This window comes from Amblyomma americanum, chromosome 1 (assembly GCF_052857255.1).
Source record: "Amblyomma americanum isolate KBUSLIRL-KWMA chromosome 1, ASM5285725v1, whole genome shotgun sequence".
Taxonomy (NCBI): domain Eukaryota; kingdom Metazoa; phylum Arthropoda; class Arachnida; order Ixodida; family Ixodidae; genus Amblyomma; species Amblyomma americanum.
The window spans coordinates 296,001,428-296,027,192 of NC_135497.1; the positions used below are offsets into that span (position 1 = coordinate 296,001,428).

A 25,765-nucleotide genomic window follows, 5' to 3' on the forward strand; every position below is an offset into this window, starting at 1 on the left:
TTCATGTCTGCTGTGTACATTGGGAATAATCATTCTGAATTGATATTCCTGAGCCTTTTAGCTCTGTAACATTTTCCATTATTGTCTTTTTTTCTGAAAAATTCTGCAAATAGAGAATTACAGGGCATTTATCATTCCAACGCCCCAACCTATGAATGCGCCCAATAGATTAGCAACTGACTTGAAGCTTGTCCTCAAAAACTTCTTTATTTTATCTTTCAGCATAGCTTCTGTTTCGTCAGGTTCCTCAGTAATACCATGAATGATTAGGTTGGACCATCTGCTTCGATCTTCGAGATCAGTTAGTTTTTTGGCTTGAAAAGACATTAGATTCTCTATTGATTTCAAGGTTGTGTGTGTTTCCTGGGGCTGCTCGGTGAAGGTTGATGTTTCGTTCAGCTTTTTCTCCATTTTTGGTATTAGGCTCTGCAGATCACTTACCATATTTACAGTCTTAACTAGCTCTACTTTCAATTCACTGATTTCGGCTTGGAAGAGACAGCTGGCTGTCTAATATTGGTTCAATATCTTCCTTTTGAGTCGGGCCAGGATTCATCTCGATATCGCCACAAAGAAACAACTTGCAAGCAATAAAACATTCCTATGCCAAGACAAGACACCGGCGGGGGCACGGCTGGACCACGATACCGCGGCAATCGCTACGAATGGTGCTCGAATAGCTACCAACCTGCAGAACGTAGAACAGCATCCTCGTAAGTGACATGTTGGGCCCAGGTCCACTGTGCCCACACAACTGTGTCTTTTGCATAACATAATTGATGGTGCCTTTAGAATGATGCCGTTTAATTGCAGCTATAATACTGCTCTGTCAGTCTTAAAATGGAGGCTTTAGTCTGCTTAAATTGTGGCTTGACTGTGTATTGTTTTACTGACCCAGTGAATAGTGCCTGGATTCTATGGAAGTTATCACGTTTTGTTCCAACTACTAGTGTCTTGAAAACCATCCAGTTGATAAAATTTATTGCCCATCTCATGACCAAGTGTGTATTTCAGTATCACTATGTCTAGCTGTTGTGTCTCTGAGCTTCACAGTATTTAATTTTTTTTTCATTATACCCATATGGATGTTGTATCTTTTTCAGCCTAAGCTTTATAGTGTAGTGCATACTAATTGCACTAAACTTTTCTGCTTCATCCTTTAAATTTTACACTGGCCTTTTTTGCAGCAAGTAGCTCATTGTGCAGAAAAGTACAGAAGGAAACAGGTCACATGTCTATTCACAGAGGTGAATAGTAAATTCTTAGGAATAAGCCCAGCAGTCCTTATTAGATGCCTGCATAATTTACCACAAGCCCTATTGTGAATTGAGTGGCACTGTTATGCTGCTAGTAACCCATAAATCTTGCCTTCACAAAGAAATAAAAGCAGCAAACAATTGAGAAACTTCGCTTTATTTCATTTGCATGATGCAAGCTGTCTTAAAATACGTTGTTCATTCCCAATCAATCCAGGTCATACATTTTCACCTGGCATTCACTGCCGTTTGAAGTAGCGAATTCATTGCAACCAACGCAAACCAATTGGTATGCGGAGCTGATTCTTGTTTCCAGCTCTCTGGATTTGTCCATGTGCTTCTATTGGCTGATGGTCTACACAGTACACTGGGCAAAAGTTCATAGTTATTATTGGCTCACGCACTGCAGTTGACACAGACCCTCTAGCTTTTCATAAACTGTTATAAAGTCTTTGAACCGAGGCGTTTGCACGTCTATGCATTGTCAGGTGTGTAATTCGAAAATGGTAGTGATGGTCAGTGTAGATTAGTTGCTTTCCATGGGAACCCAAGTTTCTCACTTCAACAAACACTTGATGGCCTATTCTGCTGATGTGTGCAAAATAGAGTGCACTCACGAAGAGTGCCCTTTGCTTTCCTGTTTAGCACCACATAGCCTCAAGTGCATTCCTTGTGATTGCACTTAACTTGCACGCTTTACAAGGGTATTAAACAGCATTTTGTTTACTAATATTGAGGTCTTCAGTTATTAGCAGCTTTCATTAGGCTTGCTGCTTAATAAAAACTGATAGCATAACAAATGCTATAGCAAAGACAAGTAGCTTTGAATGACAAACCTGTTAATTGAAAACCATGCACAAAATGGTTGATGTACATATAATCCAGTTTTAAGAAATTTTGTTCTCCTAACCCTAGTCAAAGTGATAGAAAGATGCATAAATGTGAACACGCAGACATTAAATATGTCAAATGCAAATCAAAAGTTTTGCTTCCACCTGTTTATGCAAATCAGTGCGAATTTATTTTTTTAGGTGTTGTTGTAAAGGTCATTGTTATTGCTTTTCAATGCCTTATGCTGACAAGTTTTAAGTACGCTCTTTTTTCACAAGTTGTGTATTTATCTGATACAGTAGAGCTTATCGGTGATACAGTCCCGCGTCTCTACGGATGATACAAATGCAGGAGCCGCGACCACGCTGGCAAATAAAATACCAAGTGTTGCCTACGCATTGCCCTTCGCTGCGATCATCAGTCGTACAGTACACACTGCGTGCACTGAGGGGTGGCACCCAAGCGTGAATAAATCCAGTCAGCCATAAATAAATTTCTGTAACTGCATTTCTTGTTCCTCACATGTGAATTTGGTTCATTTTACAGTGGCAGCTCTTGAAGGCACGCTTTCTAGTTCTGCAGGGTCGACATAACACCGTGTTATGCTGATTGGCCGACATGCAGTGAGCCACGCTGAGTGTTCCAAGCACAATGAGGAATCACGGGACAGTTAGTTGGGTCACACACTCTATGTGGGGGACAGATACTGTAAAAATCTCGCTAATTCGTGCATAAACAGACCGGAAAAAGTGTTCGAATTATCCAAAAGTTCAAATTATCGAATGGCCCTGAAGAAACCAACAGGAACTGCTTGCATCACGATAAATTTATTTGGCTGCTGTTTTTGAGCTAGATGAGAACGGCGCGAAAATGAGTTATTTTTAGCGGTGGAGCTTCGCCGCCACTACGTCAAACACTTCACAAATTGTAGCTTCGTGTGTAAGGAGGCTTCATCGCACAAACTGTGCATGGCATGTGACGAGCGTGCAGTTTCGGCACACTGGAAGAACGGAAGAACCACGCGCACAGAAACGCTCAGTGACACTGAAACAGCAAGCAAAAATGGGGACAGAAAAGACTAACGGGACCCTCCAAGCGGTGCCCAAAACAGTGCATAGCTGAGCTAAGTTGGCTGGATAATGCGGTCTGCCACGAAGCTCAGCAAGGCGAAACTGAAACTGTGTGGTGTGGCTGTTGTTGGATGGGGCTTTCCGTTGCCATGCCTGCCGTTTAATGTACTATCGGGGACAAAAGTGGTATACTCCACGCAGCGGAAGGCGGAGCAACGGAAAACTGCATCGTAATTTTGAAAATTGGAAATTTTGAAGTGACTGTTGAGCCTGGCATATCTGATCACAAAATGGTATGCTTTTCATGTGTTTTCAATGCTTCACGCGACTTCCTGTCCATACAACCTGAAACTGTGAAAGAATTTTCACGCGCAAGCAACGAAAGTGTGCTGGACTATCTTGATCTTCGACTAAATGATTTTCATGGGTGTGGCGTCACTGTACTATGGCACCAGTTTAAGGAGATATGCAGTCATTGTCTCGACAGTTTTATCCCAAACAAAATCAGGAAGAGTACAAAACCAACACCTTGGATTACACGATGTATCTTACAAACCAAAAGGAAACTGAAACGTTTGAAACGGAGTGGCACCTGCCAGCGCATCATTGATCGTACACGGGCCACACTTACTCAAGCTGTGAGCAGAGCCAAGCGGCACTATTTTCAGGTTACTTTGCCTAACTTCATTAAGAATAAGCCTGATAAATTTTGGAGTCATTTATCCAAAAAGAGAAAGCCCGTAGACCAAATACTGCATGGCGATGCTATCATTCATGACAAGCAAGTAATCGCGAATCATTTTAATGAATATTTCCAGAGTGTTTTTTCCATTCCAATCAGACATGTGCGAAGCGATGTCCTCCACCAACAAATCGACGATGAGTGACTTGGTGTCTTTGCCTTGTGTCTGTGCAATGCTTCTGAACTTAAAACTACGTTCGTCTCTAGAACCAGATAACATCCCCCATGTATTCCTGCACCGTTATGCTGAAATCTTATCAAAGTTCTTAGTCGTTATTTTCCGAGTGTCCATTTCGTCGGCAAACCTTCCTTCTGACTGGCGAGCGGCTCGTATAGTCCCTGTGCTCATAAAAGGCAACTATACCTCCCTACAGAATTATCGCCCCATTTCATTGCTATCATCATGTTTTAAAATGTTAGAACACATCATTTCCAATTACGTAACTGAATTTCTAAATAGCAAAGGTTTTCTAACTCCACTGCAGCATGGTTTTAGGAAAGGTTACTTAACTGTAACTCAATTAAGTTCAGCTGTGTACAGCTTCGCAGAAATCGTCGATAGATCAGGCCAAGTAGATGTATTTTTTTTAGATTTTACGAAAGCGTTTGATCTTGTTTCACATAACAAACTAATTTGTAAACTCAAATTCGCTGGTCTACCTTCTTTCTTAACCAAATGGATTACTGCATACCTCACTGACAGAACCCAATTTGTTTGTGTTGGTGTTCACTCCTTGCGCTCCCTCCCGGTAACATCTGGAGTCCCTCAGGGAAGCGTCCTTGGCCCCTTTATTCTTTCTTATCTATATAAACGATATTGTTAACGTTGTAACAGAACCAGTTCAAATTAGGCTGTTCGCTGACCACTGTGTTTTATTCACAGAAATTAAAACTCCGGACGACCAAAGAGTGCTTAACTCTAACCTCAACAGCATTAACAATTGGTGTTACAGACACGAGATGAAACGAAATGCCGAAAAAGCAGTTTTCATGAGAATAACCAACAAAAAACGCAGTCTATCTTATCAGTACCGCCTATCGTCACGGTGCCTATCAGAAATAGCGCAGTACAAGTACCTTGGGGTAACAATAACTAATACGTTAAGACGTTAAGTTGGAATGCTCACATTTCTAACATTTGTGCATCATCCTTCCGTAAACTGTGTTTTCTTGGATATAAATTAAAACTAGCCCCTCCCGCAACTAAGCTTTTAGCTTATACATCAACCATTAGACCAAAATTAGAATATGCCTGTACAGTGAGGGATTCTTTCACTAAAACTAATATCCGTGCATTAGAAATGATTCAGCGGAAAGCAGTTTGTTTTATTTTTTCTAAATTCCGCACTACCGACTCCCCTACAACTTTAATGAATGCTAATGGCATACAGACACTGGAAACTCGAAGAAAGCTTTTGCGATTAAAATTTCTCTTTTTGTTGAAAAATAACAAATTATCAATGAACCCGGACCCTTACTTAAAACCACTAGTGACGCGATTAACGAAACATCGTCACGCCCAGTCCTTATAGCACCTTATCGTGCCAGAACAAACTTGTACAAATGTTCCTATTTTCTCCAAACAATAACTGAGTGGAACCAGCTTCCTTTGAGTGGACTAATAAGCACTGAGAGCATTGTCAATTTTTTATAAAGACTTTTGAATGTTGTATGAACAGTTCTGGGGGGAAAAAAATTGTGTTCAATTTGCCCATTTTTTGTTCGAATCATGCATGTGTTGCCTTTGGTTTGTTTATTTTTTAATTTGTGTGCTAAATGTTACCATGCCTTGTATCTTGTTGCATTGCCCCTACTGCCTGGGCCTACTAAGGCTGGCAGTATTGAATAAATAAATAAATGCCATCTACAGGCGGCATCTGGGGTCGAGACAGCCAATGGGAGCCCTTTATTATCTGCAGGCATGTCGCTTGACTTGTTTCAATGTTTCGTGCTTTGGATGGCGTTACGATGTAGTTTCCGTTGCTCCAGCTCCCACTGTGTGGAGTATAACGAGCTTTTGTCCCCGATAGTACATCGAAGGTGTGCGAGCGAGTGTGCAGCATGGAATTCAGGTTTGAGTAGGGCTATTTGGACGATTGCTTGCCACGCCTTCATAGCTATACACAGCCTCTCTTTGGGAACCTGTTCGAGTTAACCGGTGCAGGAGCCGTAGCGTCTGAATTTGCGAGCATGTGACGCCATAGACCTGCACGGGCATTGGCTGGGATTGCGCTGGCAGTTAGAGTAATCTAGATTTTCAAATTAACGAGCTTTTACTGTAATAATGAATGAAAAATATATTCATCACCCCAAACAACTGTCGCTGAATCTCGCAGTAACACAGTGTGAACTGTGCTCTAGTTTTTTTTATATACTAATTTGGGGTGATAAAAATATTTTTCACGATGCCATGACAGTCGTATCATTGAGGTTCTACTGTATACGTGATGTGTCGGATAAGATGAATTAGATGTACGAAAAAAAATTAAGGAGTGCATGCTAGGGTCACGTCGTTCTTGGCAGACGAAGGCAGTTGTGATTACTAGAGACAACATTGTAATGTGGCACGTAACAGCGGTAGCCTAACCAAGGCTTTAGCTCTACCAGCTAATGATTATCTCTACCAGCAGTGTACGAGCTATACAGTGCTGGCATGTGAGAGTTGTATGAGAGGGTAAAACTATCTGACCACCAACACCTAGTATCATTTCTGTTTCTTCAGCGGTTACTCAGTGGCTTTAGCATTTAGCTACTGATCCCAAGGTCGCGGGATCAGATCTTCGCTGTGGCGGTCACATTTCAATGCAGGCGAAATGCAAAAGTGCCATTGTGGGATGTGGTGTCAGCATACGTTCAAGAACCCCAGGTGATCAAAATTATTCCGGAGCCCTCCACTACAGTGTCCCTTATAAGCCCATGTGCAGGTTTGTCTCCAATTCCTCAAAAGCATAAGATTCTACTAGTGAAATGGTGTTCTATAATTTTACATACTATCCGATTATTTCTAAGAGCAACACAGTGCCCATATGGCTGAAAGGAACCTTGCATATACCCATTTCTGTGTGCAAAATTTATAGATCATTTTATTTGATATTACTTGTGCAAAATGGCACTGAATCATTTCTGTTGTATGAAACTCTTGGAGCTGCAGTGTTTTATGGTGGGTAGTCGGTAGGTCTGTCTTAACTTGGGCTGCTGTGATGCCTAATATTGTCACTATCAAATCATCTTTTTGCAGGTTCCTTGCGGTGGTGTGTGCTACGCTGTGACAACACGCCTGTTGCGGCCGTCAGCGTTATAGCGAAATCCAGTTGACTGCTGTTGGCTATATGTTAAGACCTTATGATGTTCTTGTCTAGATGTCCTCAGCAGTGTGCGGGGGAGGATTTTCACTGGTGTATGTGGTGCAACAGCCATGAGCCTTGAAGGCTGCCACTGTGGTGATGGGATCTGCCTTGTGAAGTTTTTTGATGTTGATTTCTATGTGCATGTGCATGCTTGTGATATTTTACACACCGTGGCATTTTTTCTGCTTGGCAGGTAGCAAGTATGCACATTTTTAGCTCGTTTCTTGAAATCTTTTTTATTTGGGGATTTTTGTCAGTGTTAATCATTTTGGCTAAGTTATTTGCGTGTTTGCCCTAGTAGTACTGTGCGGCTTAAGATTAGAAAGACGGGGCGAAACCTTGCCGACATTCTCATTTTGAAAGTATGCCAACTTTGCAGTTGTGGTGCAATTGATACAGTTTGTTTGTATTGGCTGGCAGGGCCAAACCTTGAGCCAAAGATGCTTACAATACATGCTCCTGAAAAACTTGCTTTTGAAAAAGCAAAATGCAAAATGCCTATTTACTTGTCTTGTGCCAGGCTGCCTGCAGTTCACTGTTGTTCTTCCGAGGCTGGAAGAATTTGTGCATGTGAATTAATTCGGTTATGCCCTTGGCTTCCTTCAAGCTGTCGCACTCTCTCTGTTGCATTTCCCTCCCTTGCTTCGTGCAACACTGTGCTAGTGGGTGTGGAACTGATAGAGTTTGCATCATGAGGTGGTAACAAATCGAATTGTCTGTATTTACTTTCTTTGTGCCTGTGAGAAACAGAATAATAGTTCCCAAATTGTTAAACTCGTCATATTATTGGAGCTCAGTACAGTTCATTCTAGACATGGTATACTCTGCTTACTGAGAAGCCATTTTTTGAAAACCTTAGGTTTTTGAGTTCGGCTTCCTGTCTATGCATGTTGAGGCTTTTCTTAGCAGCGATTTTGACAACAGGAATAGTTTTTTTTTTCCTTTAATACTTTTTAGTGGTCTTCTAAACGAGAGGAATTAGGATCATTAGTTATCAACTGACTAATTGCAGTTAATTAGACCGCTCTTGTTCCAACTTGTGCAGCAGGCTTGGCTCTTTATTTACCTGCTAGCTTGTTTTTTATATGTTTGCACATCTCTTTTTTTCTCAGTAGCAACTCTTTAGTGCAACTTGCTGTCTGGGCTGAAAAGTAATGCAGTTTGGCTGCGGAAACTAGTAAACACCACAAGCAGGAAAAAAAAACTATTTTCAGTTGTCTCACTAGTTCTAGCCTGCAATACACATGCTCACTCCCTGTCTTGGTTTTAGTTTGTCTATTGGTGTATTGTTTATATGGAAGGCAATATCTTTGTGTTGGTTTCTGTTATTTATAGTACACACGCTGGTAGCTGTCGCACTGCAGTAGACTTTTTTTTAAAGAAAATCAAAAGCATGTGCAGTGCACGCTTCTGTGCCCTAGGTATTTATTGTTAGAGCAGGGATATAAGCAGTACGTGACATGGTCATATGGGCATCAGGATAGGTGCTGCAGTTCAGGTTTTGTGAGCGTGGTATGCGCATATTCATTCAGTTTACCATTAGTTTCCCTTGTTTACGTCACTTCGGATGAAAAGGGAATGACATATCATAAATATTTTTGAATGAGAGGTAGGTGAGGGTGATATGAGGAAATTAGCAGAAAACATTTAGGTAAAACAATATTGAGTAGTTCGTCCACAAAGTCACCGGTTTGTTGATATTTCTCTCCTTTTTTAACACTAGCATGCCTTCTTTTTGTCTGTTCTACTTTTCCTGATTTTATACATGTAATGCCCTCTTCTGTTGTATTTTTTTTGCTTTTGTTACGGTTTGTCATGCTGCTCTGTATACTTCCATTAATGTTATTATTTACCATATATGTGTTACAGTGTTCACCACACACAACGTAACTGTTCTTAATGTGGATATAGTGAGTTTTTTTCTTACCTCAGGTGTGCCTCATTTACGGTAGGCTCTCCACAAGACAGACATGATAGGACCTTGTAAATAAATATTTCAGCTAATTTTCCAATTCTGTTTAAGAGAAGTACCCCAAATGTCGTGTGGTGTAAGAGCATGTAAGTACGCACAGCAAACCAGAATTGAGGTGAGCATAAATGATTTAGGACGGAGATAATTCTTAAGCAGCCTGAAAAGATTTTTTTAGAATTCTTTGAGCACCTGCAGTCAGCTATTCATTTGTTGTGGGTTTTAGCCTTTCCTGTGAGAGCTACTATTTGCTCACACTGGAGAACATCTGCCATTTGGCTAAAGACTGCACACAACCCTCATGCTCTTTCCTGAAAGTGCTATTGTTCTTAAAGAGTAAGTTATGCCTGATTAATAGCACAAGTGAGGCTTCTGCCTGTGATCACATTTGGTGTTCTCTAGATGAAAGGTTGTTTGAATTGTGTAGTCATGCTCCTTAGTTTCCATATTAAAGGAGTATAGGCACCTAAATTTTGGTAGCACGTTTTCTTGTTTGTATTGATGCATAAGGCAATATTATACATGGATTACAACCTGGCGTTCTCCTAAGACCGCTAAATAATTAATAAAAGCATTGCTTTTTTGTGCTGTTCCGATTTCAACAGCCGAATGAAGACTGTGGCGTCAACGTGTACTTACTGGTCACGTGAGACATTAAAAAACTGCAATATAATCACTGCTTCCTCATTCGTTGTCATTCCTATTCTTAAGAAGACTGACTTCAGCACTGCAGTACATTAAAACGATGAAGTAGCGGTTTTATGGACGTTTTTCTATGCCTCACGTGACACAAAAGCACTCTTTGACATCACAGCCATCGTTCGGCTGTTGAAACTGAAACCGAAACAGCATGACAGGGAAATTTCGATTGTAAATTATTTAGCAGTCGTAGGCGAATACCACATTGTGATTCATGCATGGCAGTGTCTTCCGCATCGTTATTGAGAAGCCGCCGCGGTGGCCGATTGGTTATGGCGCTCGGCTGCTGGACCGAAAGACGCGGGTTCGATCCCGGCCGCGGCGGTCGAATTTCGATGGAGGCGAAATTCTAGAGGCCCGTGTACTGTGCGGTGTCAGTTCACGTTAAAGAACCCCAGGTGGTGGAAATTCCCGGAGCCCTTCATTACGGCGTCTCTCATAGCCTCAGTTGCTTTGGGACGTTAAACCCCCATAAACCTAAACCTAAACCATTATTGAGAAGAAAACATGCCATCAAAATTGGGTGTCTATACTGCTTTAATATTTTTGTTATGCCCGTTATGCTATGCAGTGCGGTGATGAGAACCCATCAGCCAGTTTCTGCTTTGAAATGCTAGTTAATGTTCATATTAATGATTTATTTTCCAGTCACTGGAAAATGTTAAACATTCATATTTCTCGCTCGGAAGATGCCGTGAAGCCTCCATGATGATTAATTGTGCACTTTCTGTCGATTCCTCACATAATGCACATTCTGGCTCAACATTGCTTTCAAGATCTTCAGGATGCACATATGCTTGCACTCACACTTTTATTTTTTTTTTTTTTGCTTTTTCAGCCGCCGCGGTGGCTGAGTGGTTACGGCGCTTGGCTGCCGGCCAGAAAGATCCGGGTTCGATCTCAGCCGCAGCGGTCGAATTTCGATGGAGGCGAAATTCTAGAGGCCCGTGTACTGTGAGATGTCAGTGTACGTTAAAGAACCCCAGGTGGTCGAAATTTCCGGAGCCCTTCACTACGGCGTCTCTCATAGCCTGAGTCGCTTTGGGACGTTAAACCTTCATAAACGAAACCATTTTTTTTTCTTTTCGTGCATTGCAGTTGGTCCATATGCTTTGTTTTACCTTTGTCTTAATGCCTGTCTGTACCATTTTATTGTTTAATTGCAGTGCTTTTGATAGTGCGCTTCTCAAATGCTTCACTTTTCAATAGCTTTTAAGATTTCTTGCCCATGAAAGCTCTGTATATGATGTGGCAAGATTTGTTAACAGGTTTTTTGTTGCTGTAAGTTGCAATGACAGGTTGTTGTACAGTGTGAATCGTGTTGTGTTTGACATACAATGGAATTTATGCATGTGATTAATAGATATCAAACAGTAAAAAGGCATCCTGGTCTAAGGAGAGTAGTTTAGCTGGCATAAGGCATTTAAAAAAAGTTTTGTGTCAGATAAGATGTCATATCTCACTTTTCCTAAGGTGGTCACTGCTGTCATTGACATTCTTTTGCCAGAAAAATTTGAATACATTTCCTGCTCCTTAACAAAATTTGCATTGGTGGAGCTAGTCGTTACATTTCACGCCTGCATATTGTGATATAAAGCGGCTGACCTCTTCATATATTCAGCACCATATCTTCTTGTTGTGCGACACTTGTGGCTGTTTGGTGTAGCCCGTGCTGAACTGCCTGTGTGCTTGTGGCATGGGACGTGTCTTGGAGGACTGCTGTCTTTCTTCATGTGCTATGTGAAGAGGGAAGGACGACAATAAAGGATTTGTCATTCTCTGTTGGGCAATACCTAACAGCATGTGACAGCACTTTTGTTGCACACAGGAAGGGATGTTGTGCATTTAAAACTTCCTTGAAAATAATTCAGCTGTGGTGGTAGGAGAGAGTGTATGCTTGTGCCAAGTCCCAAGCTCGTTTTGATCTGTGCTAAGAGCACATTTAATGTATGGTTGAGCTTTCGGTAACCTTTGCATTGTGATGCTGGCTGCTGCTAGCAAAGTTGACAACCATGTTGTGGAACACATAGCATGCTTCCTAGGGTAGCAAGACTCTTCTGTTGCCTCTTAATTTTTGCATGTTTATTAGGGATTAAAATGGGTTTCATGTCTAAGTTAGTCACCTGAAGCATGAAAATAACCGTCAGCACTCTGTGAGTGTTGTTATTGGATTTATTGACGTGACATCAGTCAACAACCATTAGGCACGACTCGTTAATCAGACAAGTAGCCTGTGTGAGTGAGTGTAGAGTGAAGTATGTGCTGGTTGCCATAAATTTGTTGCATTCTGATTAATGTATCTAGTGTACTGACCAAAAGAACCATGTATTTTACCCATTTTTGGCTTACGGCAAGACACTGCTAATGATGTATTTCTTGAGATGTGTACATTATAGGCGGTTCGCACTATGCCTGAAATAGTAGCACGCTGAATAACTATCAAAAGCTGAACTGAAGTTCACTTTTGGTTGACGGAGATGTTGAAGCTAAAATTCTATTGCTTTCCTCATGCACTTTGGCAATTAATTCTTTAAGGTATTTTTTTCCTGCTCTTCCCACTGCAAATGTACTTTAAACAATCTGCTGTAGGGTACTAATAGTTGTACTTTGATGCACTATTTCCTCAGCTGCTACTGTGCTTATAAATCACCCAACAGCCTGCTTTATGTCTGTTGCTTTACATTTATTACCTATGTTTATGTATGGCATCAGTTGTAGCATGAAGTGTAGTGCCGATATTTACTGTGTTGCTTGATGATTGAATGTGGTTGTAGAAATAAATCAAGTTTGTAAAATGTAGAGATTTTTTCTCTGACATGCTTTCTGAGAAGCTGAATAGGAGGACACTAAATGGTGCAGAACCTTTCTGCCAAAATATATTATGCATTGTTACTGTCAAACGTTCTGGATCAGCTGAAGCAACTGGGGATTTCTTTAGTGGATTTAACTTGCAGGTGTTCTGTTATCTTATTGCTTGTTTCATAACATTCTCTTGTTAGGCAGTGGCAACAGTTTTCAGTGGCTTGGATTAATACAAATGCCATTGCTGGTAGTGAAATGCTATATAATATTCTTAAATGTGCTACAGATATTTTTATTCTAAAACTTTCCTTGCCGAGTGGTTTCAGTCCTGATTTCCCAAAAATGGGCCCTCATTGTGATGTCACAAACCAGTGACAGCATGTCTAGGTGGTTATCAGTACAAAGTTGTCTCAACTACACATTTCTGACTACATTCCAGGTCGCGATTGGTGGATCTGTGCATCCTATTGGTATTATGGAAACTTCTCTGCTGCGTTCTTGATAGGATATCTGCACATATGTAGTGATGTCATGCTGGTATTGAGTCATCAATTTCAGGAACGAAAACCACAGAAAAGAGTGCGCATTGACACATCTTGGGTTGCAATTTATAATTGATATCTGCATATGCAACATTTTGATTCAGAAAATGCAGTGAAAGTTTTGGCATTTATAGCTGTTAAAGCCCTAACCGGACACATTGTTTTTTTCTCAAAAATGGTACCAAAATGGTCATTTAGTGCCTATAATGCCATCTGTCATCAAACAAAAAATGCTTTGGCTGAGCACTACTCCCCTTGAACCGAACACAGATTGCCTGCAAATACGCAAGCTGAACTCGTCAAGAGCCAGACATGACATCTGCTTATGACAAGCCTGGCTCATCCAAGTTCGTTTGGGGTTAAAAGCAACTCTAAACCACCTTTTGCCTAAGTTTTTTTTTGCCTTCTCTAAGACTTTCCCACTCTAATTTCTTATTTCTGAGTGAACTGGAAGCTACAGGGGTAGGCCCTGTGTAGCTTGTGTAGCATTCCCAAACATTGGCAAGTCATGAGCGGCTAGTCGGTGCCACAGAGCAAGACTATATAGGAGGTGAAACTCCCATCAGCGCGAGCGAGCGCAGGCGACCAGATGAAGTCAAATTTGTATGCGCCGACGGGGTCGCATGCAGTGGCGGCGCCATGCGGCGCCTCGTAGAAGCCGCAGCAAAAAAAAAAAAAATGCAGCGCCCAGGCAGGCGGCTTCGGCCAATGCTCCGGCGGCGCGCGCTCAAAGCAGACGACAAGCAGACGACACCGGTGTTTGCTTCAGCGGGCACGCCGTGACGTTGAATTTCTGGGCCCTTAAGTCAAACAGCAACAGTTCTTGTCGGTGTCTGTTCGAGGGCCGTAATACTAACAGCGCTGCTACGCGCAGTGCGACCTCCTTCGAAATTTGCTAGACTAAGATGGGACGCAGATGTTTTGTTCGAAATTGCAAAACCGGTTACAAGTGTTGCAGGGAGAAGGTGAGCAAGGTGAGAAGTTGTAGCCGCTTGTTGCCTTCTCGACTGACGTGTAATCATAAACGCTGTGTAGTACGACGACCGCGTTCTGCTCCAGCAGATGAAACTTAGCGTGGTCACATCTGAAGGCATGTTTGCCTTCGACGAATGCCAGCAGCGCTTATACCCATCCAATCAAAGTCATCGCGCGGGTGTCAAACAAAAGCCCTGCGTACAACCAGAAGCTACAGATCATCTTATAGCGGTCATGGAAATGAACGCGTTTTATGTTTCACTGTGCTCAAATGGTTGAAGCGTAGCACCAGTTGCTCTTCGGGCTACCAGCGGTTAAGAAGCGTGCGAGAGTGAGCGCGCGCGGCCGAACGGGAGCAACACGCTCGACCGGTTGCCTCGGCAACCGAAACCACGGCCACCTGGATCGGCGCGCGCGGGGGGGGGGGGGTTGCAAGCCCCGCCGCGCGCGCGTGATCGAGGCGGCCGTGCCGAAACGGCAGTAGTTTCTTTCCAGGCCGCCAGGCGCCGCCAGCATGATAGTGGCGGCGCGGGCTTGTGACCTTTTCTGGTCGCCGCTATGCTGATGGGCAATTAACAGATGAGTCTGCTCTTCTCAGCTGCTTTTCATCTTGTTTGTTGACCATGAGCGGAGCTTACACCATATTTTCAAGGAGCCTACTGGCCAGACCGCATGCTATAACAAAGCTGCATACTGGTTGTGTGCCTTCATCTCATCGGCTGTCCCCAAGGGCAGTTTACACAATGCAGCTAAACATCATGACGTACTTAATTATCATTTGCAACAATGCTGTCATGAGTGCATGCTTCCCTACTCTTGTGAATGATGACTGGCCACTGTTGACATTTAATGTGCTGCAGCTAAATGCCATACAGTACTAAGTTTATGCAGGAGTAGCCACAAGGGGTGGGAAGAAGTTGAGCTACAGAAAGAGAGCTCTAAAAAGGGGTGTTTCATTGTCTTATTCAAAGCCGAAATGTACATGTGTTTCATTGTGCTCTATTGAAGTGCAAAATTGTTTATAGAACCAGCAGTGGAGTACTCTTCACAGTTTTGCTAGCAAGTGCCTGAGGGCGTTGCTTGTCCAATCAACTGCCAACATCAGCTGAGTGTCTGATATGTATGCTTTCCAGTCATCATGCATATTCATTGGGCATCTGCATTAATCCATCAACTGAGCATTATTTCTTGTCTGCAAATGTAGTATCACTCCTGTGGTGGCCCTTTTAGCTAATTTTATGCATTTCACGTAGATTCCAAGTAATACAGTGAAATGCTACTGGAACCGAATGTCGGGGTGCCTTGAAATAAGTATGCAGAATGCAGTTTAGTTTGACAAACTGAAATAAATATCAGGGATTCTAATTATTCTTGAAGGCATTTAGTTTACAATACTTTAAACTATGCATGTAATGTGTGTGTTAGGCACTTAATGACATGCAATATAGTCTGCATCTGGCGTGCAGTATTGTCACTGTTGAAATGTGCGAAGCGTTGTATGCTTTGGTGCCTTTCTGCTTCAAAACCACAGTGAGAGGCAAAGGCTTTCACCTTCCTTAAACTTACTAGTGCCTTTGCTGCTGAAATTTTCATGAAGTTGTGGTTGCGGCTAAGGCAAGTAGAGAATTTATTTCCTTTCTGAAGACCAAAGTTAACACTGTAAGCCGATTTATTGCACTTGACTCATTGCATTTTGATATTTGTCGGTTTGCCTTGAAGGAAAACTTGGGTAAATGCACAACAATAAGGTCAGTGTTCATGAAAAGGTATACTCCTATAGAAATATGACGTAACAACCTTTTAGTGTTTTCAACACTGAAGCACTACTCAAAAGACAGTCCATCATTCCCACCTTTTATCTTTCAATGTTTTATGCCTCCTTAGTCAGTTATAAGCATGCAATTATCAATGAATTTCCACTGCCCCCTCCCCATTCCTCCATCCTCGTGAGATTACCATCTGGATGTCATTTAATTCTCACGGTCAGATTTGGACCTTGTAAACCAGAGATCGAGGAGAAATAGTAGTGGAGAAACTGAACGCACAGCTAGAAAGACTAGAACTTACAGAAACAGGCAGGCAACTCCTGAGAAGACTTGGCCACAGAGTGGAAACCACAGCAGATCCGGACGAGAACATTCCGGACGAAATCCGGCAAACCCTCAGAATCTGCCCACTGCCGCGCAACATGGACCCCAACCTACACGCGGCCAGAAGACAAGCAAGAGAAGAATACGTGGAGAGACACCTAGCCACGCAGGAAAACACGGTGTACACGGACGCAGGACTATATCCGAGGGATAGACGCAACAACATCACGAGAGTGGCGGTGGCGGTCGTAGACCACACGGGCGACACGATCAGCTGCGCATCCGCGAGAGGACGTACGGTGGCAGAAGGGGAGGAGATCGCTGTGGCGCTTGCAGCGGTCGAAGGCTACCGCAGAAACAAGCCACAGATTATAATAACGGACTCCAAAACGGCCTGCAGACGATATCAGCAAGGAAGGATCTGCAGGGAGGCCCTACGCATCCTCCTCGGAGCGAGAGCCTCGGGATTCAAAGCGAAGCAAAGGTCTTCTGGGTACCGGCACACACCGGAGTCGAGGGCAACTCGAGGGCTGACAGCCAGGTTCGCGAGATCACGCACCGAGCCTTGCTGACGGAGGACCTCGAGAACCCCTCGATGGTGGACCCGACGTACGCAGACATCCTAAATCACTACAGAGACTGCAGGTTCAAGTATCCCCCGCCCCACAAACTCCTCACACAGCAAGAAGCGGTCAGCTGGAGGAGGCTGCAGACTGGCACCTTCTTTAACTTACACGTCCTAAGCAAACTGTTCCCCCTCCCAGTACAGCGACAGCTGCCCCTGGTGCGGGGACGTCCCGACACTTTCCCACGTCACATGGGAGTGTAAACACAATTACACCTTCCACAAACAGGCTAACCCGAGTGCGGAGCAATGGGAGGGCCTGCTCACCAGCAGCGAGCTCACCGCCCAAAGGGCATTGGTGCAGCACGCGTGCGAGGTGGCCAGGACCAGTGGAGCCCTGGAATGAGGGACCACCCTTGCTAAGGAGCCCCCGACGGCGGCGGCGGCTGCGGCAAGCGCCAAGACGCAGCTGCAAGGAGACTCTCCGGAACTGACCAAAATAATTCAATAAAGTTTTTCATTCATTCATTCATTAATGTGCTGGAATGTATTTTGAAGGCACACCCAGGTAATGTACATTGCCGGTATCTCCCAAGAGGTATCTAATAGGTGCATCTTGCCAGTACTCGCATGTGAGGCAGAAACTTGAAGGCTAATAAAAGGGCCTCAGATTAAACTGCAAACAGCAGAGCCTGTTATGGAATGGAAAATGGTAGGGGTAACATTGAAGGACAGGAGGAGAGCCCAGTGGTTTAGACGACAAATACGAGTTAATGATATCTTAGATGAGATCAAGAGGAGGAAATGGCCATGGACGGGGCATGCAATACGGAGAGCAGATCACTAATGGTCACCTAGGGTAATGTACTGGATTCCAGAGGAAGGCAAATGTAGCTGGAGGTGGCAGAGAGTCGCTTGGCCAGTTGAGATTGGAAAGGTTTGAAGGGATAGGATGGCCGCAGCTGGTACAGGGCAAGGTTAATAGTAGATCAGTGAAACAAGCCTTTGCGCTGCAGTAGATATAGAGAGGGTGATGATGATGAAACCTTGCAAAACAGTGCAGTTAATGCCAGGTACGTTTCAAATGAATGTCTGGCAACAACCATCACCTTGTGACCAGAGTGAAGGCCTTTCTCTTGAGGGAAAGGCCCTGGCTTTCCCAGCCTGTCAGGAAGCGGACAGTCACCCTTGAATGATACCCCTGTCACATATACGGGCATCATAACGTTTCTTTATTATAAAGGCGAATGTGCAGGTAAAGGGAGCATTGTTTTAAAGGAGTAGTGTTTTTGCTGCACAGCACAGAGCCGACTTTTAGCTGCTTTTTTTAGAGCGCAGTTAGCATTTTTATTTTTGTGCTAATTATTTTTATGCACGCAATATATTTTGGTAAACTAAAGTGGCAGCTCGGTAGCATAGCCTCTGAAACGACATCCTTTTAAAATGTGTAACCATGTTCGCGTCTACCCAGCCGCCATGGACCACTTTGTTTGTTTCTTTCATTCATATACAGTATTTGCCAGCATCTGGTGGCACTGTGCCAAATTTAAATCTTTCTGACTGTCTGCATGCGTACTCAGCAAGGTTGTGCTGGTTTCTTCGCAGTGTTGCACCTGTGCAAAAATGGCAGCTCAGGGAGGCGACCGAGGTAGCTCTGTAGAGAGGATATGGCTTTCATAAAGAGCAAAACAACTCAACAACTCGTAACTGCCACCAAATTGATGATGATGATAGTTTATGGCGCAAGGGCGTCTGTGGCCGAAGAGCGCCATGGCACAAGGTTTTTCTGTTTCTCAAGGTAGGGTCAACGACCAGGCCTTTTCCCAAGCGTTTTACCCTATAGAAGCCGAGCACCAGGCAGAGGAACGCTTGTACCCATTGTATCATTCGTGGGTACCCAGCGGCACTGGAGATCGAACCCCGCACCTCCCGCATACGGGGCGGATGCTCAAGCGACGACGCCACCGCTGCGGTGGCACCAAAGTGCTATTTATTGTAACAGAACTTATTTTTTTATACTGGACATGTCCTGATGCTCACCAAGAGGAAATTGTGTTGCTCACTGAGAACATGAGTGCGCCTTTAACTCACTGAGGGAGATCGCCGTGCTGCCTTAGTAAAAAGCGGACTTTTGTGAGATATCCTTCAACTTTTCTATATGACACCTTGTCCAACTCCCTTTATACAAAGAAACATTAGACTTTAACTTGCCCATGTGGCAGGGGTACGTACGACCTGACAGTGATGTTCTTTAAGATCTGCAAATATTCTATCTAAGATCTTATGGTTACTTGTCGAGTACGTGCACTTATGCAGAAAGTACTGACACATACTTTCAAGTTACCGTGCAGAACAAACTGCTTGTTTGAGAAAACCATGAGAGATGGTGCTTTGCAATCATGTGGCCATTTATTTTTTTGACGAGGAAAGCTACTGACAGAATGCGATACATGGGCATCTTTTTCAAAAAATTAAAAACTATGATGTCCAATGAAAACCTTGCCAGTCGGTTAACATTGATCTGTACACTTGTACTCCTACATTGTTCCAAATATTTTCGCCCCGCTTAAAGTGCTGTAAGCAATAAACAACTATTTGCGCTGAGGCTGTGTCGTTGGGGTCACGGACCCCTCTAGCCACTTTGAATCAGCTTTTTGCTTGCCCTTCATAGCACTCTGCTGTGTAAAAAGCTAATTTCTGAAATTAAATCCTCTTCATGGAAACTGCGACTTATAATGGCACCGACAAGCCAGCGCACACTTCTCTCTATATTGCTTTGTCAAGTGTCAACAATCTCACCAATTTAATCTGCAGAAGCGTTTGCTGCGATCTAGGACAGATCTTGCAAGTGAAGTGTTCTTTGAAACATGCACACTGAAAGCGTGAAGAATGACTGACACACGGCAGTCACATCTGATCCGACTATGCCAAGCCACTTTAAAAAGTGTTATGATGGGAAACTAGCCACCTAAGCTTCGACTGGCATGGAAGAAACCGTGCCATCCAGATAACATAAACACCTGAACTAATTGACAGTAAGTAAACAGTGCATGCATTCATGAATCGAGGGAATCGGACCGCCATTCAAAATGCAAGCATCTTTATCAGCTTATACTGCTTTAGCATAAAATTCTTTCATAAGAAGCAACAACTGCTCCTCTAGCTTTGATCACGCCCGTCACGGGGTACAGGTCCTCGAACTGGCGTTTGCGATCTTGTCTTCACTTTCAGTTCTCAAGACTGTGACTCACAAACAGAGCTTGTGTTGGGCAGAAGCATAATGCATACTTTGCGTTTATAGAGAAAAGATGAAAACAATTCTTGTCTGTCCTTGCAGAAAACACAGCACAACCTTGCACAGGTCGAAGTGCGGCATGCAGAGCTATCAAAGCTGTCGAATAGCGCATCTCATGTGAAAATATCCAAATGAGATTCATTTACCCAGTTCAAATGGTTCATTGGCCGATCCCCTGTACATGCTGGGAGCAGTAGCTGCTGGTAGTACAAACATTTATTTGGATAAACCAGCAGGGACCAGAAGAGCCCAACACAAAACCAGCGGATGCCCTTCTGTGACCATATAGACCAAAGAAGACCGGAAGGCTTCCTTCTGGGACCAGTACATCCAAGCAATAAACCAGTTGGTGCTCTTCAGGGACCATTTCAACCAGCAGCAAACCTGATTGAGGCTTCCTTCTAGGACCAAATGAAACCATTAGAAACCAGCAGATCTAATCAGAGTCTATAATAAAACGATTGAATGAACTTTATTCCTGCCATCATGGGGCCTCACGGTCAATGCGCAGCAGTTAGGAGGGCCCGGTGCCTCCCAGCCGGCTCTCCCAGCGCGTAACTTCCAGCGCCGTATCCCCGCTGTGTGTGGACTTCGCTCCTAGGCGTGCGCCCTTCGCGGACGTTATTCGGAATAAAGGCACTTGTGTAACAGTCGCCACTTCCTCGCAGTCCACGCAATATGGGACATAAATTTACAGTCCGGAGAGAGGCGCCGAATTCGCATGCAGTAACGCGCACGGTCCAATATTGAGCCCGGTGCCACTGACCCGTTGAGAAAAGATGCGGCGAGAAAAGCCGACAACCACGAATTACTTCCATACACGCATTTAGCGATAGCTTTAACTTGAAAGGACTATAGCTTGAAGTGTGCTCCGATATCCCAGCTGTTGCAGTTTATGCATGCCGACGTTGCGATAGCAAAGGCGAGTAAGAGCACAACAGCTGCGCAGGAGTTTCGCACCTTAGTAACCTTAGGAGAAGATATCAGATACTATAGGAGACACGAAGTCATGCCACCAGAACTGGAGAAACTAGTGCTCTCGCTGTGACCTTTTCCACATCAGAGGAAAATCTCAATACGGCGTCGATCGTTTCAGCACGATGATATATGAAATGATGTCTGCAATGCATTGGCACGGACTGTGGAACGGTGCAGGTATAGTTTCCCGTTCGCTTTTTTTTCGGCTGTATGAGCGTTATGCTGCCTGGGCGAACGCAGGCCGTCGGGCGCCGGCTCCGCCGCTCGCGTCTGCCGCATGGCGGCGCTGTGTGAGTAGAATACGTGAGTAGATTACGCAAAAGGGCGAAGAGATGCTTGGATAATGAAACATAGGGCATTGTGGGGGTACAACAGGTATGAAGTCCTCAGAGGTATTTGGAAAGGAATAATGGTTCCGGGGCTTACTTTCGGGAATGCGGTTCTATGTTTAAGGGCTGAAGTTCAGTCGCGATTAGAAGTAAATCAACGAACTGTTGGAAGATTAGCACTAGGAGCCCACGGGAAAACCACAAACGAGGCAGTACAGGGGGATATGGGCTGCGCAACGTTCGAAGCACGGGAAGCTCAGAGTAACGTACTATACGAAGAACGCCTGAGGAAATTGGACGATAACAGGTGGGCAGCTAAGGTATTCAAATACCTGTAAAGAGCCTTCACACAGTGGCGGAAACGAACTAGAAAGCTGGCCAGTAAGTTTGCCAGAGACGAGGAAGGAGAAAGAAAGAGCATTAAACGACATGTTAAAAACGTCGAAGGTAAAAATAGGATAGATTCAATGAAAAAGAAGCATAGTGTAGAACTATATCGATGCTGGAAAAGGCAGATCAGGAAGGAAACATTTTATGATAACTCAAGAGGCAATGCACTCCTCTCTGAAGCTAGGTCAGGGTGTCTTAGAACGCGCAGCTATAAAAAGAAATTTAACGAAGAAGATGACACATGTGCTGTGTGTGGTGTATGTGCAGAAACAATAGAACACCTCATACAAAAATGTGATGGTATCCATCCCGATGTCGATGCAGGCACAGTCACTCTTCCTGAGGCCTTATGCTTTAGAGATAACAATAGTCATGTAAATAAATCTGCGATAGAAATTAGCAAAAATAGATTGGAGGATTGGTGGCTCAAAGAGAGGTGACATAAGTTTTAGAGTGTAGGAAGACGTATTTTAAATAAAATGGAAAATTTTATTAACAACTTACAGCAGAGTTAAACAAAAATAAAGGAAAAAACTGAGCACAGTGGCAACTACCACTGCCCCGTTTCAAAGGGGACGCTCCTGCCTTCCATCCATCCCACGTAGGGTGCCTCGATGCGCGCGCTACAATGGATGCATGGATGGATGGATGGATGGATGGATGGATGGATGGATGGATGGATGGATGGATGGATGGATGGTTGGATGGATGGATGGATGGATGGATGGATGGATGGATGGATGGATGGATGGATGGATGGATGGATGGATGGATGGATGGATGGATGGATGGATGGATGGATGGATGGATGGATGGATGGATGGATGGATGGATGGATGGATGGATGGATACGGCTGAACCCTTTCAATCGGGCGGTGGCTCAAGCCACCTAGCCATGTCTTGTGAAATTTTACTCCTGTCTTGCTTTTAGCCACCAATCAGATAACCTTCGCTTGGTTACTTCTAACCTCTTAAAACCCACTTTCCCTTCACTATCCCTAAACCCCAATGCCTTGGGTAAGTCAGCCCCGCTGCTTTCCACTGTAGGGTGAAGCCCTTTACAGAAAAGTATCAAGTGTTCAGCCGTTTCCTCCTCCTCTCCGCACGCAATGCACAAAGTGTCTATCTCATGGTGCCTGACTCTATAAGTCTTAGTCCGCAAAACTCCAGTTCTGGCCTCAAACAACAAAGAGCTTCCCCTACAATTATCATAGATATTTTCTTTGACAATTTCCTGTTTAAAGGTTCGGTATGTTCCCAGTGCCGATTTCGTCAGCATCCCTGTTTTCCACAGAGCTCTCTCTGTTTCTTTAACCTTTTTCTTAACCGATAATTCCTGATTTGCTCCCTTACTGCTGTCAAGATATTTGCTTGTCAATTTTCTAGTTCCCTTTCTCCATTTCGTGTCAACATTCTTTATATACAGGTATCTGAAAACTTTCCTAGCCCACTGCTTTTCCTCCATTTTTCTCAATCGTTCCTCAAATGCTATCTTACTGCTAGCTTCTCTGCTCTCGAACGACGCCCATCCCATATCACCCTGTACCCCCTGATTTGGTGTATTGCCATGTGCTCCCAAAACTAACCTCCCTACTCCCCGTTGTTCAATTTCTAGCCTTGCTTGAGCATCTGGCCTCATACACAGGACCACATTACCGAAACTGCTGCAGCAGCGCCGTCGGGTGGTGGTGAGGGGAAGAGCGAACAACAGGCCGCGCTTGGCGTCGCACCGATGCCAGCTGCGCGCTGGATGCGCAGGCTGGCAGCCGCTGCTCTCTGTTCTGTCGCGGCCACACTTGATTGTGCCACGCGCAGCCGGGGTGGCTGGCTATCAGCAAAAAAAAGAAAAGAAAAAAGAAAAACACGCGGGGTTTCAGGCCGCGGAGAACGCTCCTGCGTAGCGACCGTTTTATCAAAACCGAAGGCAGATGGTCGTCATGTGACAGTTGTTAGGGCGGTCGGTATATTCCTGTATTTGGATAGCACAGATGTTTAAAATGTTGGAAATAACCAATTTTATTTTTGTGTGCTTTACTGATACCTAATGCCAATAGCTAATAAATAAATTTAGACAATATATCGCGATGACATGCCACTATGCTCCGTGTTATGCCGCAAAAAAATAAAAGAATAAAAAGTAGAGCAATTGTCTTGACACTCTTCTTTACGTTGTCCAATTTTATCTCTTGGTTTTTACTTTAATGCCTAGTGGTGGCGGGGGTTGGTCGTTACTTGATATTTTGCAGAACGAGCTGTTTCAAGCTCGCTGTTTTCAAGTTTCTCGCTTGGAAAACAAATTTTAAACTCATATAGTGGCGCTGCAGTGTGCCCTAGGATGCCTCGATGCCCGCTCGCCTCGATGCGAGTGAGCGGGCATCGAGGCACCCTATAGTACTTGTGCCCTCGCAGTGTAGGCCATCTACAGAAGTGTACACATACTGCAAATGATTGAATTGCATTAAAAGGAATATTCCCTCTTACTATTGTGCCACATATGCGCGATGCTGATCTTGCGATCCCGCCGAAGAAAAAAGAAAAATAATCGCGTTCAGAGCAAATCGAGATAGGATAGGAAGAGCAAAAAAAAAAAAGGCGTCTCGCAACAATGCCTCTCAGTTTCGTGCTTTTTTTTTTGTCCCAGGTTATCCATTCGATATAGCAATGAATTGAAAAATACTCCGACATCAGTCCAATCAAGCAGCATATCGATCTGGATTCAATTGGGTTTAACGTCCCAAAGAAAGACTGCGAGGGATGCTGTAGTGAAGGGCTCCGGTAATTTCGACCACCTGGTCGAAATGTGAGGTTCTTTAACGTGCACTGACATCTTGCAGTACACGGGCCTGTAGTATTTCGCCTCCACTGAAATGCGATCGCTACGGCCAGAATCGAACCCGCGTGCGTATTTCAGGTCAGCAACGGAGCACCATAACCACTGAGCCACCGCGGCGGCGCAGCGTACAGAAACTTCAAATTCTACTGACTTATGACAAATGCTTGTTTGAGACCTGCCTTTTAAAGGTCGTAGCAATAAGGTAAGCTATTTCGGCTTTGCAAGTTGTAAGGCGCACGCTCATTCAGAGCTTTTTCTAGGAATGTGCAACAGGTAGCCGTGATTTCGTGGCTTCAGGCAAATTTTGCACCCTTTGGGTGCTTGTTTGTGTCTATACTTGCTAGCGATGTAAGCTTATATTTCTGAAAACAATGAGCCTTCCGACTTTCATGCAGACAGGATTTTTTCTCTCTCTCTCTCTGCTTCTAGCTTTATGTGCATTAGTCATCTAGACACCATATGTGCACCTTCGAAATAAATAATATGGGTCCTATAATCTTTTGAGTACTGATAAGAGAAATCCGGGTGCCTCGATGTTGCAATTTCCAACCACTGTGATTTTGTACGAAATTTTGTACGTCTGTAAAACAGTTACCTCTGGTGTTTTCCGTTGCAAACCAGACTAATTGTCTGTTTTGAGGCCTGCATAACCTATTCAGTAGGAAAAACAACATTTCTGAAGAAAAATGGCGCGTGGCACCTGGAAGGGTTAAAAACTGCCCTTTATGAAAGAAGCATTTGATTGTAAAACATTTTATACGCCGGGAAGAGCTTGGCAAGAGGTCGCGTTAAGTGGTCGAGAGTACATAGCCCTCGACGACTTTGTCAGCCCACTCCACCGCCAAAACTTGCGTTCTGGGGTCAGAGCTAGCCAGCACGGTCTCCCACCGCTCGAGAGAAGGAGCTGTAACTAGATCACCCGGAGGTGGCTCTATTTTGCAGTCCCACAGGATGTGATCGTAGGTAGCACGTTGGCCACTGTGTTTGCAGTTTGGGTTGTAAAGATCTGGATAAATGTGCGCGAGGAGTGATGGGGTGCGTATCGATCTCGT

General features: G+C 44.0%; 1 long non-coding RNA gene across 1 annotated transcript in view; it reads right to left on the minus strand.

Annotated features, from left to right (window-relative positions):
* The window catches only part of LOC144098197 (uncharacterized), a 28,191-nt gene extending 11,748 nt beyond the window's left edge, over window positions 1-16,443 (minus strand). The window contains exon 1 of the long non-coding RNA XR_013307142.1: window positions 16,301-16,443. This is a non-coding gene — a long non-coding RNA (uncharacterized LOC144098197). The remainder of the gene's footprint in view (window positions 1-16,300) is intronic.
* Between the last annotated feature and the right edge of the window lie 9,322 nt (window positions 16,444-25,765).